Source organism: Gallinula chloropus (assembly GCF_964237585.1).
Source record: "Gallinula chloropus genome assembly, chromosome: 5".
NCBI classification, from domain to species: Eukaryota; Metazoa; Chordata; class Aves; order Gruiformes; family Rallidae; genus Gallinula; species Gallinula chloropus.
In genome coordinates this window covers 17297976-17310378 of record NC_140090.1, presented here as the reverse complement: position 1 = coordinate 17310378, position 12403 = coordinate 17297976, and the positions used below count along the sequence as shown (strand labels likewise).

Sequence of the window (12403 nt, the reverse complement as noted above, 5' to 3'; positions counted from 1 at the left end):
AGTGGTACATAATATAGTAATTGTGTGACTTGAAGGTTCCCCCTGTGCCTGCCCGGGTTCATAGGCCTGGGTGTGACCTCACGCTGCACCGGCCGAGCACGGGAGCCTGCCACCATGCCCAGGGACCCTTGCACCATCCCCGTGCTGCCAGCCTCACCAAGGGGACACAGCCTGGAGCTGGGAGGATGCACTGGGATGATCTGCCAAGCCAAAAGGCTTACACCCTTAAAACCCTTCCCAGTCGCGTCCCTCCTGGCAGCAGTGCTGTGCTAGGAGGTGTGGCTGCTGAGGGGAGATGCAGATGGGTATCCACGCAGAGGGAAGGATGGATCTGGGGGAGCATCCCTAGATCCACACAGACATCACAGAATCACAGAATCACAGAATCACAGAATCACAGAATCTTAGGGGTTGGAAGGGACCTCAAGAGATCATCGGGTCCAACCCCCCTGCCAAAGCAGGCTCCCTATCTCACATTACATCAGCATGGATGCTCCTTATGTCCCAGCCTGGGACCCCTCTGTCCCAGGGGTCCTTTGAAAGCCCCAGGGCAGCGGCTCCCCAGGTCCCATTCTGCCCAAGGGCAGGGAGGACATGTGTGTCCTGAGTGCGGTCACATCCCACCTGTAATCCCCATGCCTCCCCAAGGCCCCGCCTGCCCTCTCCTGCCCTAGGACCTGCTGGTGGCATGACTGGAAGGGTGCTCAGGCAGTCCCATCTTCCTGGGGAATCCTCCCTCTGGTTCTGTAACCTTCATCAGTGATGCTTTGGAAAGCGTTACTGGCCTGTGCAAACCCTGCCAGCTTGGGCTGCCCCAGGGGGTCTGGAGCCGGTCGGTGTGATGTTCCCCAGGCGCAGGGTCTGCAGTCCCACACTCTGCTCCACTCCCCAGGCAGCATCCCGGCTCCTGGGGCGCGGCGGCCACACACGCCTGGCACGGCGCAGGTGCCATGGTTGTGGAGCTGTGGGCTTCATGCCCTCCTGGCTCTTCCTCCCTGCCTTTCAGGACCTTGGGGTTGCAGAGAGAGCAAGGCCTCCTGTCCCACTTCCCTGGGGGGCTGCCAGAGCGCAGGGGTACAGAGCCTGGGGGCATGGGCTGAGGCCTGGCATGCCAGCCCAATCCTGCCAGCTGAGGCACGCCTGGCACGGTCCTGGCAGCCAACAGTCAGAGTTGATGTGAGGATATCACTGCATTTCCATGGCCAAGAGCAATATTAGATCTCTGCACCATGTTAGTGTTCCTGAAACCCACAACAGGCTTTAATATTCATGATCCCACTTGGCCTCATCCATATTCATGTTGCATCCCTTGACTGGGCAGCTCCTGCATGTTGATTTTCACCTGCTTGGCACCATGGTGTCCAGGAAGGTGGCACCATGCAGAGCTGGAGGTGCCAACCTGCCACTGGCCAGGGCTGAGCATGTGGTGTCAGGGGCAATGGTGCTGGGTGCTGACACAGACTGAGCTGTGGGGTGCTTTTGCTATGAATTTGGGGACTGGCATTTGCTGGGTGCTGCCCTATTTTGTGGCCACCCAGTTTAGCTCAGAACCAGGCAGACCCATAGGTAACGCCTGGGAACAGGGACCCTCCAGTGTCTCTGCTCTCCCCTACAGCCCGGCACAGTCTCCTTTCCCTGAAGCCCTGTCCCTGCCTGGCACCTTGCATGTGGTGGGGCACCCCCTAAACCTGTCCTGCAAAAGCTGACCAGGGCCTCTGGAGGTGCTTGCTGGGGTCTGAGCCTGGTGATGCAGTGCAAAATGCCAGGAGAACCTCTAGTACTTCTGTCCCTCACCCCACCTGTGTTCCTGTGATTGATTCTGCTGCCCACGTCCCCCTGCATGGCCTGCATCCCAGATTTATTTTGTAGGATAACCCTAACTCCACCCCCAGCCCCAGCATTTGGGGCCCAAAGGAGACACCCTGGAGGCATTTGCATCCTCATCACCACCACACTGCCAGAAAACGGGTACCCTGGGTGTCAGAGCCACAGGGATGAGGCCAAGGCTCTCCAAGCTGTCCTTGTGCTGCAGCTGCCGGGCTGTCACCTCTCCTGGTGGCCTTGCCCGCAGGCAGAAGGGTGCAGGGGCGAGATGCTTGGGACGCGGCTGGCTGGGTGCTGGCGGGTCTGGGGACGGGACAGGCACTGGCCTGCGACAGGCACGCGGCAGATGGCGCCCTGTCCCCGGTCTGCGACCGCCTGATGTCCCGCTGCTGCCGCTGCGGCTCCAGCACAGCATCCCTGCAGCCAGCGCACTGCTTCCCCGCATCCCGGGCACGGCATCCCTGCAGCCAGGGCAGTGCTTCCCTGCATCCCGGGCATTGCATCCCTGCAGCCAGGACACTGAACCCCCCGCATCCCGGGCATGGCATCCCTGCAGCCAGAGCACTGCCCCCCCTGCATCCCAGGCATGGCACCCCCGCAGCCAGGGCACTTATTCCCCGCATGCCAGGCACAGCATCCCTACATCCAGGGCACTGCTCCCCCACACCCCGGGCATTGCACCCCTGCAACCCGTTGCATTGCATTTCTGTGTCCCAGCTTCACATCTCTGTGGCCTCTGTGTTGGGATGTTTCTTAGCAGCGGGGTGGGTACCAGCATCATGCATTCTTCCTGAGGAGCAGCATGGCAGGGAGCCATGTAGGGGCTGTCAGGCAGCAGAGTTGCCAGGTGGGACGGCCCAGGAGCTTTCCCCTATAGCTGCAGCATCAGCCCCCTGTGGGTTAGGAGCAGGGATGTGCCTGGGGCTGGATCCTGCCCTGCGCTTCCCCGCTGCACAGGCCCCCCATGCTCACTGCTCACAGGACAAATGGATCAGGGCAGATGAGTGAGGTTGCAGCCCTTATTTGGGGGTCCTGGGCCAGGCTTCTGGTTTAGGGAGGCTACAAGCAGATGAAAGGTTTGTGTGGGATCAGCAGAGGGCTGGGTAAGGGTCCCAGCTCCCTGTCCCCTGCCTGGGGCAAGGCAAGAAGGACTGGAGCCAACTGGGTGCTGTCCAGCACGGTGCGGGGAGCAAACAGCATCAGTGGTGACAGCAAACTGCCACGGCTCACCTCCTCTCGTAATTTATTGCTTACTCCTTGGCAAGGGCCCTCTGTTTGCCTATTCACTGATGATTTTGCTGAAAAAAAACCCTGTTGATACTATTTTGCTAAAACCTCAGCTCTGGGAGTGATGGGATTGTAGGGAAAGGTGAGTTTGCTGGATAGCATCCCTGGGGCTTGGCTGGCTGGTGGCTGGTTTGTATACTGGGATGCTGGGTGTCCCTTTGCCCATTTCCTCACACCACTACCCCTGCAGAGGGGGGCATTGGAGCCCAGCAGGCAAGTACAGACCCCCCCACAAGAGCTCCTTGTGCTTTGGGTCGGTCTCAGGAGCACTGCATGTTTGGGACTGCACGTGAGCGTTGCATTTGGTGTGTGCCCTTGCAGCAGAAGTAGAAGCTGCTGGCTCCAGTCGGTGCTGTGATGTCTTCTCACACTGTCACTTGCCCTCAGGGATGGGGCATTCCCGAGGGGACAATACAGGTTGCTTCGTCTCTGGGGCTGCCATCAACTCCTGGGCCTTGCTCAGCTGGTGCCGAGTCTTCTTTTCCAACTGGGATCAGTGGTTATTTTCCCACTGCGCCTGCTCCTCTCTCCTGACCCCTCATCGCTCACTTTGGGCTCCCACTGGCTCTGCACAGGGGTCTGTCCCACGCAGCCCCATGGAGAGGCCCTTCCGTCCCGGAGGCTCTCTGCGGGCGCAGGTCCCCACAGAGCCATGCAGCGTGGAGCCAGGGTGCCCTTCCCCTGGCTCCTGGTCGTGCCGGCCTGTCTGTGTGGCTCCCGGCGCTGTAGCCTCCCCAGCCTTTCACTTGTGTGTTTTTACGGCTCAGAGGGAGCCGTCCTGCCCCAATTCCCCACGTGCTCCTAATTTCATAGTTCTCTCCATATATCCATATATATCCATATAGCATTTGATACAGGTTTTATGGGCATTTCCATACGTTTTACAGACACAGCCATTACAGAGCCAGGTTTCACCCGAGAAACCTCAGGGGAGCGGAGCACTGAATCGCCTTAGTCTTGGCCCCAGAACAAGGCTCTCTTCTCTCCCTTGCTGGGGCTGCCGCTATCAGCGCTGCAGAGGGCTGGGGGATGGCGGGGGGCTGGTGGTGCCTGCCCCGAGAGCTGAGATGCCGCCTGCAGCCTCATCCATCCTGCGTTTTGTAGCCTCACCCTGCAGAGCCCAGGGCTGTCACCGCTGAGTGTTGCTCCCTCCCCAGCTGGCTGCTGCTGGGCAGAGTGGGGCTGCTTCGAGCTGGGCTGCTTGGTGCAGCTCAGGACCTGTATGGCCAGGTTGCCAGGATCCAGCCCCCTTTGCCCACCTGTTGGGTGGTGCATCTGGTGGACTTCAGGGGCTGGAAGCCCTCGGTGGTGCTGCAAAGGGTGATGCCATCCTGGCTGGCAGGGCAGTGACACTGCCACACCAGACTATGGAACATCTTGGCTGCTGTGGTGCATGCAGAGCACCTGAGCTCCAGCAAAGTGGCCTCTGGCTGGCAGAGGGACAGCAAATGGATCCAGGTGCATTCCACTCTCTGCACATCTTGGCGTGCTCAGAGGCTGCCGGCACTGCAGCAATGCCCTGCTCTGCTCAGAGGCTGCTTGTGTTCTGGGTACAGGAGGTGGGGAGAAGCCTCAGACCTTCTTGAAAAAGGAGCCAGGTGACATGTGCTTTCATCACCACCGTGGCCAGACCCTGGAGCAGCCTGGAGCGCAAAGCTAGGGCATCCCCTTGACAGTGTGCCCATGTGCCGGGCTGCCGAGCTCCGTCTGCAGGGGAGGATGGGCTGGGGCGAGTGGGTGCAGTGATGAGCCCTCCCTCCCTTGGCACCCCCTGCCCAGTGCTGCATGGCAGGGCAAACACAGCAGCACCCTGGCCTTGCTTTGGGCTCCCAGTTCTCTGCACCAATGCACCCAGGAACTTCCCACCCTGCATGCAAATTCCCTCTTGCAGGGGAAATGCCCCCTCCTACCCCTCTGGCTCCTCACTGCTCCACCATCCCCAGCACGGCTGTGGCATCGTCCGACTCAGCCCTGCATGTGAGTAGTGTCCTAGCTGGGCTATTAATAGGAGCTCCCCTCTCCCCTTGTGAAGGCTGGTGGGAGCCCAGGGTACGTCCCACTCTGTTTTCTTGAACAGGTCCTGAAAGCAGGAACCATTTGTGGCTTCCCCGGCCGACGCGTCTCTCCCTGGCCTCCAGCGTGTGCTATTTTCTGTGCTGTTTACTGTTCTTCTGTGGGCTGTCAGGTTTCCGTGCTGGGGGAAAGCTTGTAAATGGGGGGGGCGAGGTGGGGGCAGTGAGTCCACACGGAGGGGCTATGGGAAGGGGAGGGGATAGAGGAGCACAGACATGGCCTTTATCGCAGCCTAGGGGATGTGTGGCTCATAAATCCGACCCAGGCAGATAGGGGATAAATCATCCCAGCTTGGGCACTGGTGGTTACCCATGGTTAGAAATTAACTTTGTGTTGGATGGGTCCCAGGCTGTGGGATGGGAAGGGGAGGCTGCTCCAGGCAGCATGCCTCCCGCCCGGCCAGGCCTGGAGCCGGGCTGCAGGCAGGCGAGCGGGTGCCCAGTGCCCTGGCCCAGGCAGGCAGGGCTGGCAGGCAGAGTTAAAGCCAGAGCTGATGGAGCAAAGGGCCTGGGACTGGTGCTGCAGCTGAAAGGTGCTGCAGGCAGTGATGCCCTGGCACTTATGCTGACCTGGCTGGGCTCTGGTGCTTCGATGACTGGCTGTAGCCACTGCATGAGCCGTCCTTGGGCCGCAGGGATGGTGGGTACTGGGAGACAGTGGTCTGCATGGGAGGGTATGGGGGCCTGGGGTGCCAGGGGTGATGGCAAGGCGTGTGTGAAGGACAGGAGGATAGATGTGCTCACAGCAGGACTGTCCTTTCCCCCAACAGCTGCAACTCAGACTTCAGCAGACCTGGGAGCCCCATCCCAGTGTCACAGGGACATGCAGGCTGAGGCAGTATCTACCACAGTTCTGTGCTTACGAGGGTGGCAAGAGACAGTGAAGCCCACAGAGTTCTGTTTCACTTCCCCACTGCAGCACCCTTCTAGCCCAAATCCCCCCTTCTCCCATCCCTTGGGCTCCCTACACAGCTCCATGAGCATCCCCAAACCCTGCCCTGTGTAGGGCCAGGACACCCCAGGGGAGCTTTTAGGTGTGTGACTGCGGCAACCTCTTCTCTATCTGCTCAGACCAAGTGCTCCCAGCTGGGACAATGCCACCCTTGGGGTCCCAGAGCACCCATCCAGGGGGGGAAGAAGGGGCAGGGCTGGTGGGGACACCCCTCCCGCCATAAGTCTCCAGGCAGCTGGCTCAGCTCTACTCAGCTCAGCTCACTCCTGGCCTGCTCTCTAATAGCTCCCCAGCTTTCCTTTCTAACGAGGCTCTAATTGGAAGCCGGTTGTGCTTCCCTTCCCCTCTCCTCAGAGCTCTCCAGTCCCAGTGCTGCAGGGCGATTAAGCTGAGGTTTTGGGTTTTTTTTTAATATGGCAGAATTATTTTGGAAGGGCCAGGATCGTTACATGACGGGCTTCTTGAAAAACCCCAGGCTTTGCCTTTCAGACGGGGCCTTTTCAAGTGGTTTTGCACAGTACACGTCTCTGGGCAGCGACCGTCTCGAACAGTTACTGTTAATTATAGATGCCTTTTTCCCGCTCGCCCATTACTCAAAGGATTTTTGTGTGTTTTAACAGTGTTTTACATCAGCCTGAATAAGACTCTATTCAGTATTTCCGAGAGCTGGAACTTGGGCATCCCCTGCTGTATATGTCGTGCTCTCTTCCCTGCATCCCTGGGGCTGGGGACCAGGCAGCCGGAGCGGGCACAAGCCTCCTTCCTGCCACCCAGCTGGTGCACACACCAACTCTGGGTGCAGGAATTGTACCCGTGGCACGAGCAGCTCCTCTGCACCCCTCTCCTGGCTGTGCACAGCCTCGGGTTTGCACGCTCAGCTCCTCAGGGCCATCGCCTAAACCCACCCTGTCACCCCTCTTGCACACTGAGCTCTGCTGCCCGGTGGTGCCTGCTTGGCCAGCCCCTGCTCCTGCTGCCCTGTCAGTCTCTTTGGCCGAGGAGTGACAGCCCTGGACACGCTGGCCTCACCCTGGTCTCAGCAGGATGTGCAGAGTCGTCTGTCTTCTCTCCTGCTGAGCCCCAGCTGGGTGTTTCCCCTGCGCCATGCACCACGCAGCTGGTGTGGATCCCCATGTCCTGCATTTATCAGCGCTGATTTCATGGCTCCTGGTTATTGAACGGCAGCTTGTCGCACCCAGAGGTTTTTCTGACTGCCCTGAAGAGTTCCACATCACCGAGGAACAGTCTGGTCTCCCAGACTGTCCCATTCTGGGCACCCTCTGCCTGCAGAAGCCCCCCTTTATTCAGAGTCACCTCCTGCGCTTCGCCCAATGCACAGCCTGTGAGAAGAGCTTGCCTCTTCTCCCACAACAGCCGAGCTGGTTTAGCCATCCCTGGGGAAACACCTTGCCCTAAATGTTTTCCCATTCCCACTGCAGCCCCCAGCATGTCTGGCTGGGCATGCTGATCCCTTCTGAGAGCTCGGGTGGGTTCACAGGGGTGAATTCGCAGTGCTGTGCCTTCTCTGTGTCATTTCTCTTACTGCTGGGGTTTCTGCAGCTCTTGAAGCTTTCCCAGATGGAGGACAGAGCCCTGAGCTCTTGGGTTCCACTCGAGAAATGGGAACCCCTCAGGATGTGCTGGGTGCTCTGCAGAGGGGGGACAGGCTCTGGGGCAGAGCAATCTGCCTGAGCACTGGGCAGCTGGGGCTTGGCAGCAGGAATACATGCCAGGCAGTAAGGCTTTGGTCAGGACAGAGGTTTGGAGAGGGTGGAAGATGAGGGGCAGCTTTGGGACTGCTGTGCTGGACCGACTTCCCAATCCTGCTTCCCCCGGGTGCTCCAGGGCTGTCTGTGAGCTCCTGGCTGCTCCTCCCCGGCCCGGGAAATCATAAGTTAGGGGGAAAAGTGAATCCAGCTCATCCCCATGGCCACGGTCCATCTGCCTTCCGGCTGGAGTGGGGACTTGGCTGGGGGGAGGGGGGAGGGGGAGAAAGCTGGGGGGCACCGTGACGTTGTCTGGGGAGAGCCCCATTTGGGGAGGTGGAGGATGCGCCTCATTTGAGTACCTCCACAACCTTCCTCTCCTCTGGCTCAGCTCTGCATATAGGGCACTGTGGTCAGGCCCATTTATAAAGCAGGTAAATATATCGGCAGAGTTTGTGTCCCCTCCAAAGGTCAATATTTGTGCAGAGTTTAATTTTAACTTACAAAGCAGTTGTTTGCAGAGGCTGCTCTGTGTGTGTGTGTGTGTGTGTGTGTGTGTGTGTGTGTGTGTGTGTGAGCACTTCCCCATCGATCGATGCTCGCTGGCAGCCCTGCGAGCCGCTCACACGCGTGCACTCACTCCCTGGGGTACAGAGGGGCCTGGCACAGCTCCCTGCTCCCAGAGATGCTCGGGATGCAGGGGTAACACTGTGCAGTCCAGAGGACAAGAAGGACCAGGGTCTGTGGCCGAGTCTATAAATGAAACCCACAGACCTCTCCGGGAGGTGACAGCGGGCAAAATGTGCCCGGTGAGGCTCCGACCAGCAGCCGCTGGGGACGGTGGCTTTCCCAGCCTGTTCTGACTGGTGCCCTGGGCTTGCTGTGGGCAGCTCTGCGGCCGCCTGGCCCCCAGCTGTGCCCCTTCTGAACCCGTGTGGCTTCTGTGGCTCTCACCCCTGTTTTGGCACCGTGTATCTCGGAGCTGAGCACATCGCTCAGGCTTGTGCCGGCGTGCAGCGCTGGCTCTGCACAGAGCTCTGAGGACTCAGCGCTGGCCCCTGGCCGCTCCCATGCTCAGCTGCTCTGAAAAGACCTGCAGTGTTTCTCCCAGGGGTCTTCCAGCGTTGCTGCCTGTGGGGTTTTACCCCTGCCCCTGTCTGCTCTCCCACTGCACCATGCAAAGCAAGTGTGTGTCCCACGCACATTGGGAACACCTCACCGAGGCTGCTGGCTCCTCTTTGAGGGGTCTACAGCCAAAATACCTCTGAGTCAGTGTGTGAGAGGAAAGCAGGGCTGCCCAGACTTCTGTTTCTGCCTCTCCCACAGCTCTTCTAGCCAAAATGCCAGGCTGGGCTTTGTTGGGGGCTGGCCACGTGTCCCCAGCTGGGCTTAGGGACAGACTGTGTGTCTCAGCCACCCTGTAACATCTCACCCACCCCAAAACAAATCCTCTCTTAAGACAGATGCTGGGTCCTTTCAGGTACCTGCAGCACATCCCAGCATCCCAGGGCAGGACAGGACACGGGGTCAGGTCAGATACACTCCCCCAGCACGTCCTGCCGAGGGCACAGAGTGCGTTGTCTGCGGGAAAATGGGAGAATAACAGCGGGCACAGCTCTGGCCAACAGTTTTCCCAGTGTCCCACCCCAGGGACAGGCAGCTTGGGGGCAGGAAGGGAGGAACGTGGTCGGGGAGAGGTGGGAGGGCTGGGACAGAGCCCGCTGTCCCCGCAGTGTGGCTGACGGGGCTCCGTGTTTTGCATCCCGCCTTGTGGGCGCTGAGGTCTGGTTTCCTTCTCTCCGCTCTTTTCCTCTTCCTCGCCAGGCCCTGAGGCTGCCGACTGACCTCAAAGCGAAAAGCGGGCTAGAGGGACAAGCGGTGGGGACGGGCAGGGGTAAACACGGGGCTGGGGCCGGCCAGGCAGTGGGTGATGGAGGTGAAGTCATGCCGTGATGTCAGCCCTGTGGCTTTGGGGACAGCCGTGGTTAGGCTGCCCGAGGAGGGGCGGCTGTTTTCCTGCAGCTCCGCCGCTTGCTCCCGGTGCCCGTCTTAACTTATAAACTTTAATGGCCAGTTTAAAAGGTTCCTGCCATGGGCACCTTGTTGCCAGTTTTAGGTTTTTAATTTGGAAACTTTCCCCTCTGTGGTCGGGGGAGGAAGGACTTGGGTCCGCATGGGGCTAGTCATCAGGACATGTGGGTGCCAAAGAGACAGCCCAGAAGGGCTCTGTTCCCGTCACTGGTGTCAGGGCAGGGTTGGCCACACCAGCGCTGAGGAGGGCGGTGGGATACGTGCTGTGCATGGGGCAGATGGGCTGGAGGAGCCCCCCGGTCTCCTCCTGCTGCCCACATATTGGTGTAATAAATGTAGCTCCTCCTTGGCCACTGGCTGGGGGACCACCAGCAGCAGCCACCTGCTCCCCATCAGCACGGTCCTACCCCCCTGCCCCAGGGGTCACCACAGCTCTGGGCTGTGCGGGCAGCATCCTCACCTCGCAGCCCTTGGGAGATGCCAGGAGCCCCCACACCTTTGCTCTGCGGGGTGAGGAGGCATGGGGGCTGCAGCCACGTTTGCTCCCTGAGGTGCCTGGGTCTTTGTTCAGGCTGTCACAGTGTGACCCAGTGGCCTGGTCTTAGCCTGGGTCACCCCCAGCTGCCACTACCACTGCAATGTCTGTCCTGCCCCACAGGGCTGCAAGCCCTGCATGTCTGTACTGCAGCGACCGTCAGAGGGGTCCACCCTGTCCCCTGCCCGGTGGCCACTGATGGCTGTGACCCCCCCCAGCCACATGACAGTGGATGCTGACATCCCTCCCCGCGCTTGCTCTTGCTGTGCCACAGCCAGCAGAGCTGGTGTTGGGCACAGAGCTGTGCCTGTGTGCACTGCTTGGTGAGAGGAGAGGATGCAGGGACAGTTCTTTGGGAGATGCTGAGAGCATGGCACTGCTGCTCCTCCTCATTGCCCACCTTCCCCAAAGCGCTCCGGCATCCCTCATGGGCTGTGTGTTGGCTGAATCATATTTCACCAGAGAAATCTCAGCTCTCCGCTGCCTGCAGTGACTGAAGAGACCCCCCCCCAAATCCTCATGAGATCCCCTAGGCCATGGGGCTGAGGCCTGACACTGTCTCATGCAACCAGAACACTGGCCTGCAAGCTTGAGGGGAGCATATTTTTCCACCCAGCCCACCCTTAGCAGCTGGAGAGAGCATGGACATCTCCCTCAGTCCAGCTGCAGCCACCTGGGGTTACTGATGGTGGGGCTCCAAAGAATGATTATGGTTTGGCTGCTGTCCTTGCTGTTTGTCCAAGGGTGATGGTGGCTCCTGCGCAGGCTGATGTGAGCGTGCTGTGGACCCTGCTGGCTGGCTGAGTCCTAGACCCAGCTGAGACAGCCCACCCTAGAGCATCTTAGCTATCAGGCGGGTCCAGGACCTTTTGCAGACCTTGCTGGGGGTCCAGGGAGCTGCACGGCAGAGAAGAGAGCTGGCTTGGCAGAAGTCTGCACCCCAGGGGTTGAGCTCCCCCCAGGGTGGGCACCCAGAGCGCTATAAATAGCGCGCGGAGCCAGAGGAGCGGCCCTGGTTTACCAGCGCTCCCACACCGTGGCTTTCAAGTGGTTCCCCTGCATCTTCCCCCTGAGCCAGTGGCACATCTGCGCTCGGTCCCGGCTCGGGGCCGGCCGGCGGGCTGCCTCCGGTGCCGTGCCATGTGCTCTGCGGCCGCTGGAGCTGGTGCCAGCCCCGGAGCAGCCTTGCCTTTGCCAGCCCTGTAATTGATTCCTGCTCTCCTGCGAGGGTGGAGGCTGCAGATGTGCAGCCTGGTAGGGGGGAGCGGGCTGTGGGTACCAGCTCTGGGAGCCAGCCCGGGCAAGGCGAGGCACAGACCGGTCCCTGCCTCGGCTCTGGCACCCACTCTCAGAGCTGCATTGTGAGTTGCCAGGTATTCGGAGAGATACTCTCCCAGGCTCAGCTCTGGGAGGCAGGGGATTTGGGGGAACCTTGCTTACTATGTTTCAGGGCTCCTGGAGGAGATGGTATTGTTGGGGAGCAAAGAAATACCTCCCTGAGTGTCACTGTTGTGTCTGACAGTGACAAGCTCCTGTTTTGAGACAACAGCATCTGACAGCAGTGCAGGGGGGGATGTAGAGGTCCCCCATCCCCCTGTGGATGCAAAAAGACATGGCTGGGGGTGGGGGGGGAGGGGGGAAGGTCTGGAAACTGCTCTCCCCCTCTGCCTCAGCCAGACTGGCAAAGAGCAGAGTCACGGGGGTGGCAGGGGTTTAAGTCATGGAGGAGGATTTTCCTTCCTGGCACTGTATACGAGACAATATACTGGAGCGTGTTATTAGGGGTAAGGTTAAAGATAAACCAGTTTTGGGGCTGGAAGGTGATGGTGGTCCAGGAGAGAGTGACTGCAGACAGATGAGGTTTGACGTCAGCACAGGGGAGCTGTAAGCCGGCACCCGCTGTACCTTGTTTTCCGGTGCTGCTGGTGACAGAGTGTCCTGCATGGAAGAAAACGCCTAGAAAAATAGGGATGAAAATGGTGAGGCTTTTTAAAAA

General features: G+C 59.7%; 1 protein-coding gene across 2 annotated transcripts in view; it reads left to right on the top strand.

Moving 5' to 3' along the window:
• Positions 1 to 12403, top strand: part of NHEJ1 (non-homologous end joining factor 1) — a 45029-nt gene that overhangs the window by 19837 nt on the left and 12789 nt on the right. The gene's annotated exons all lie outside the window — the stretch shown is intronic.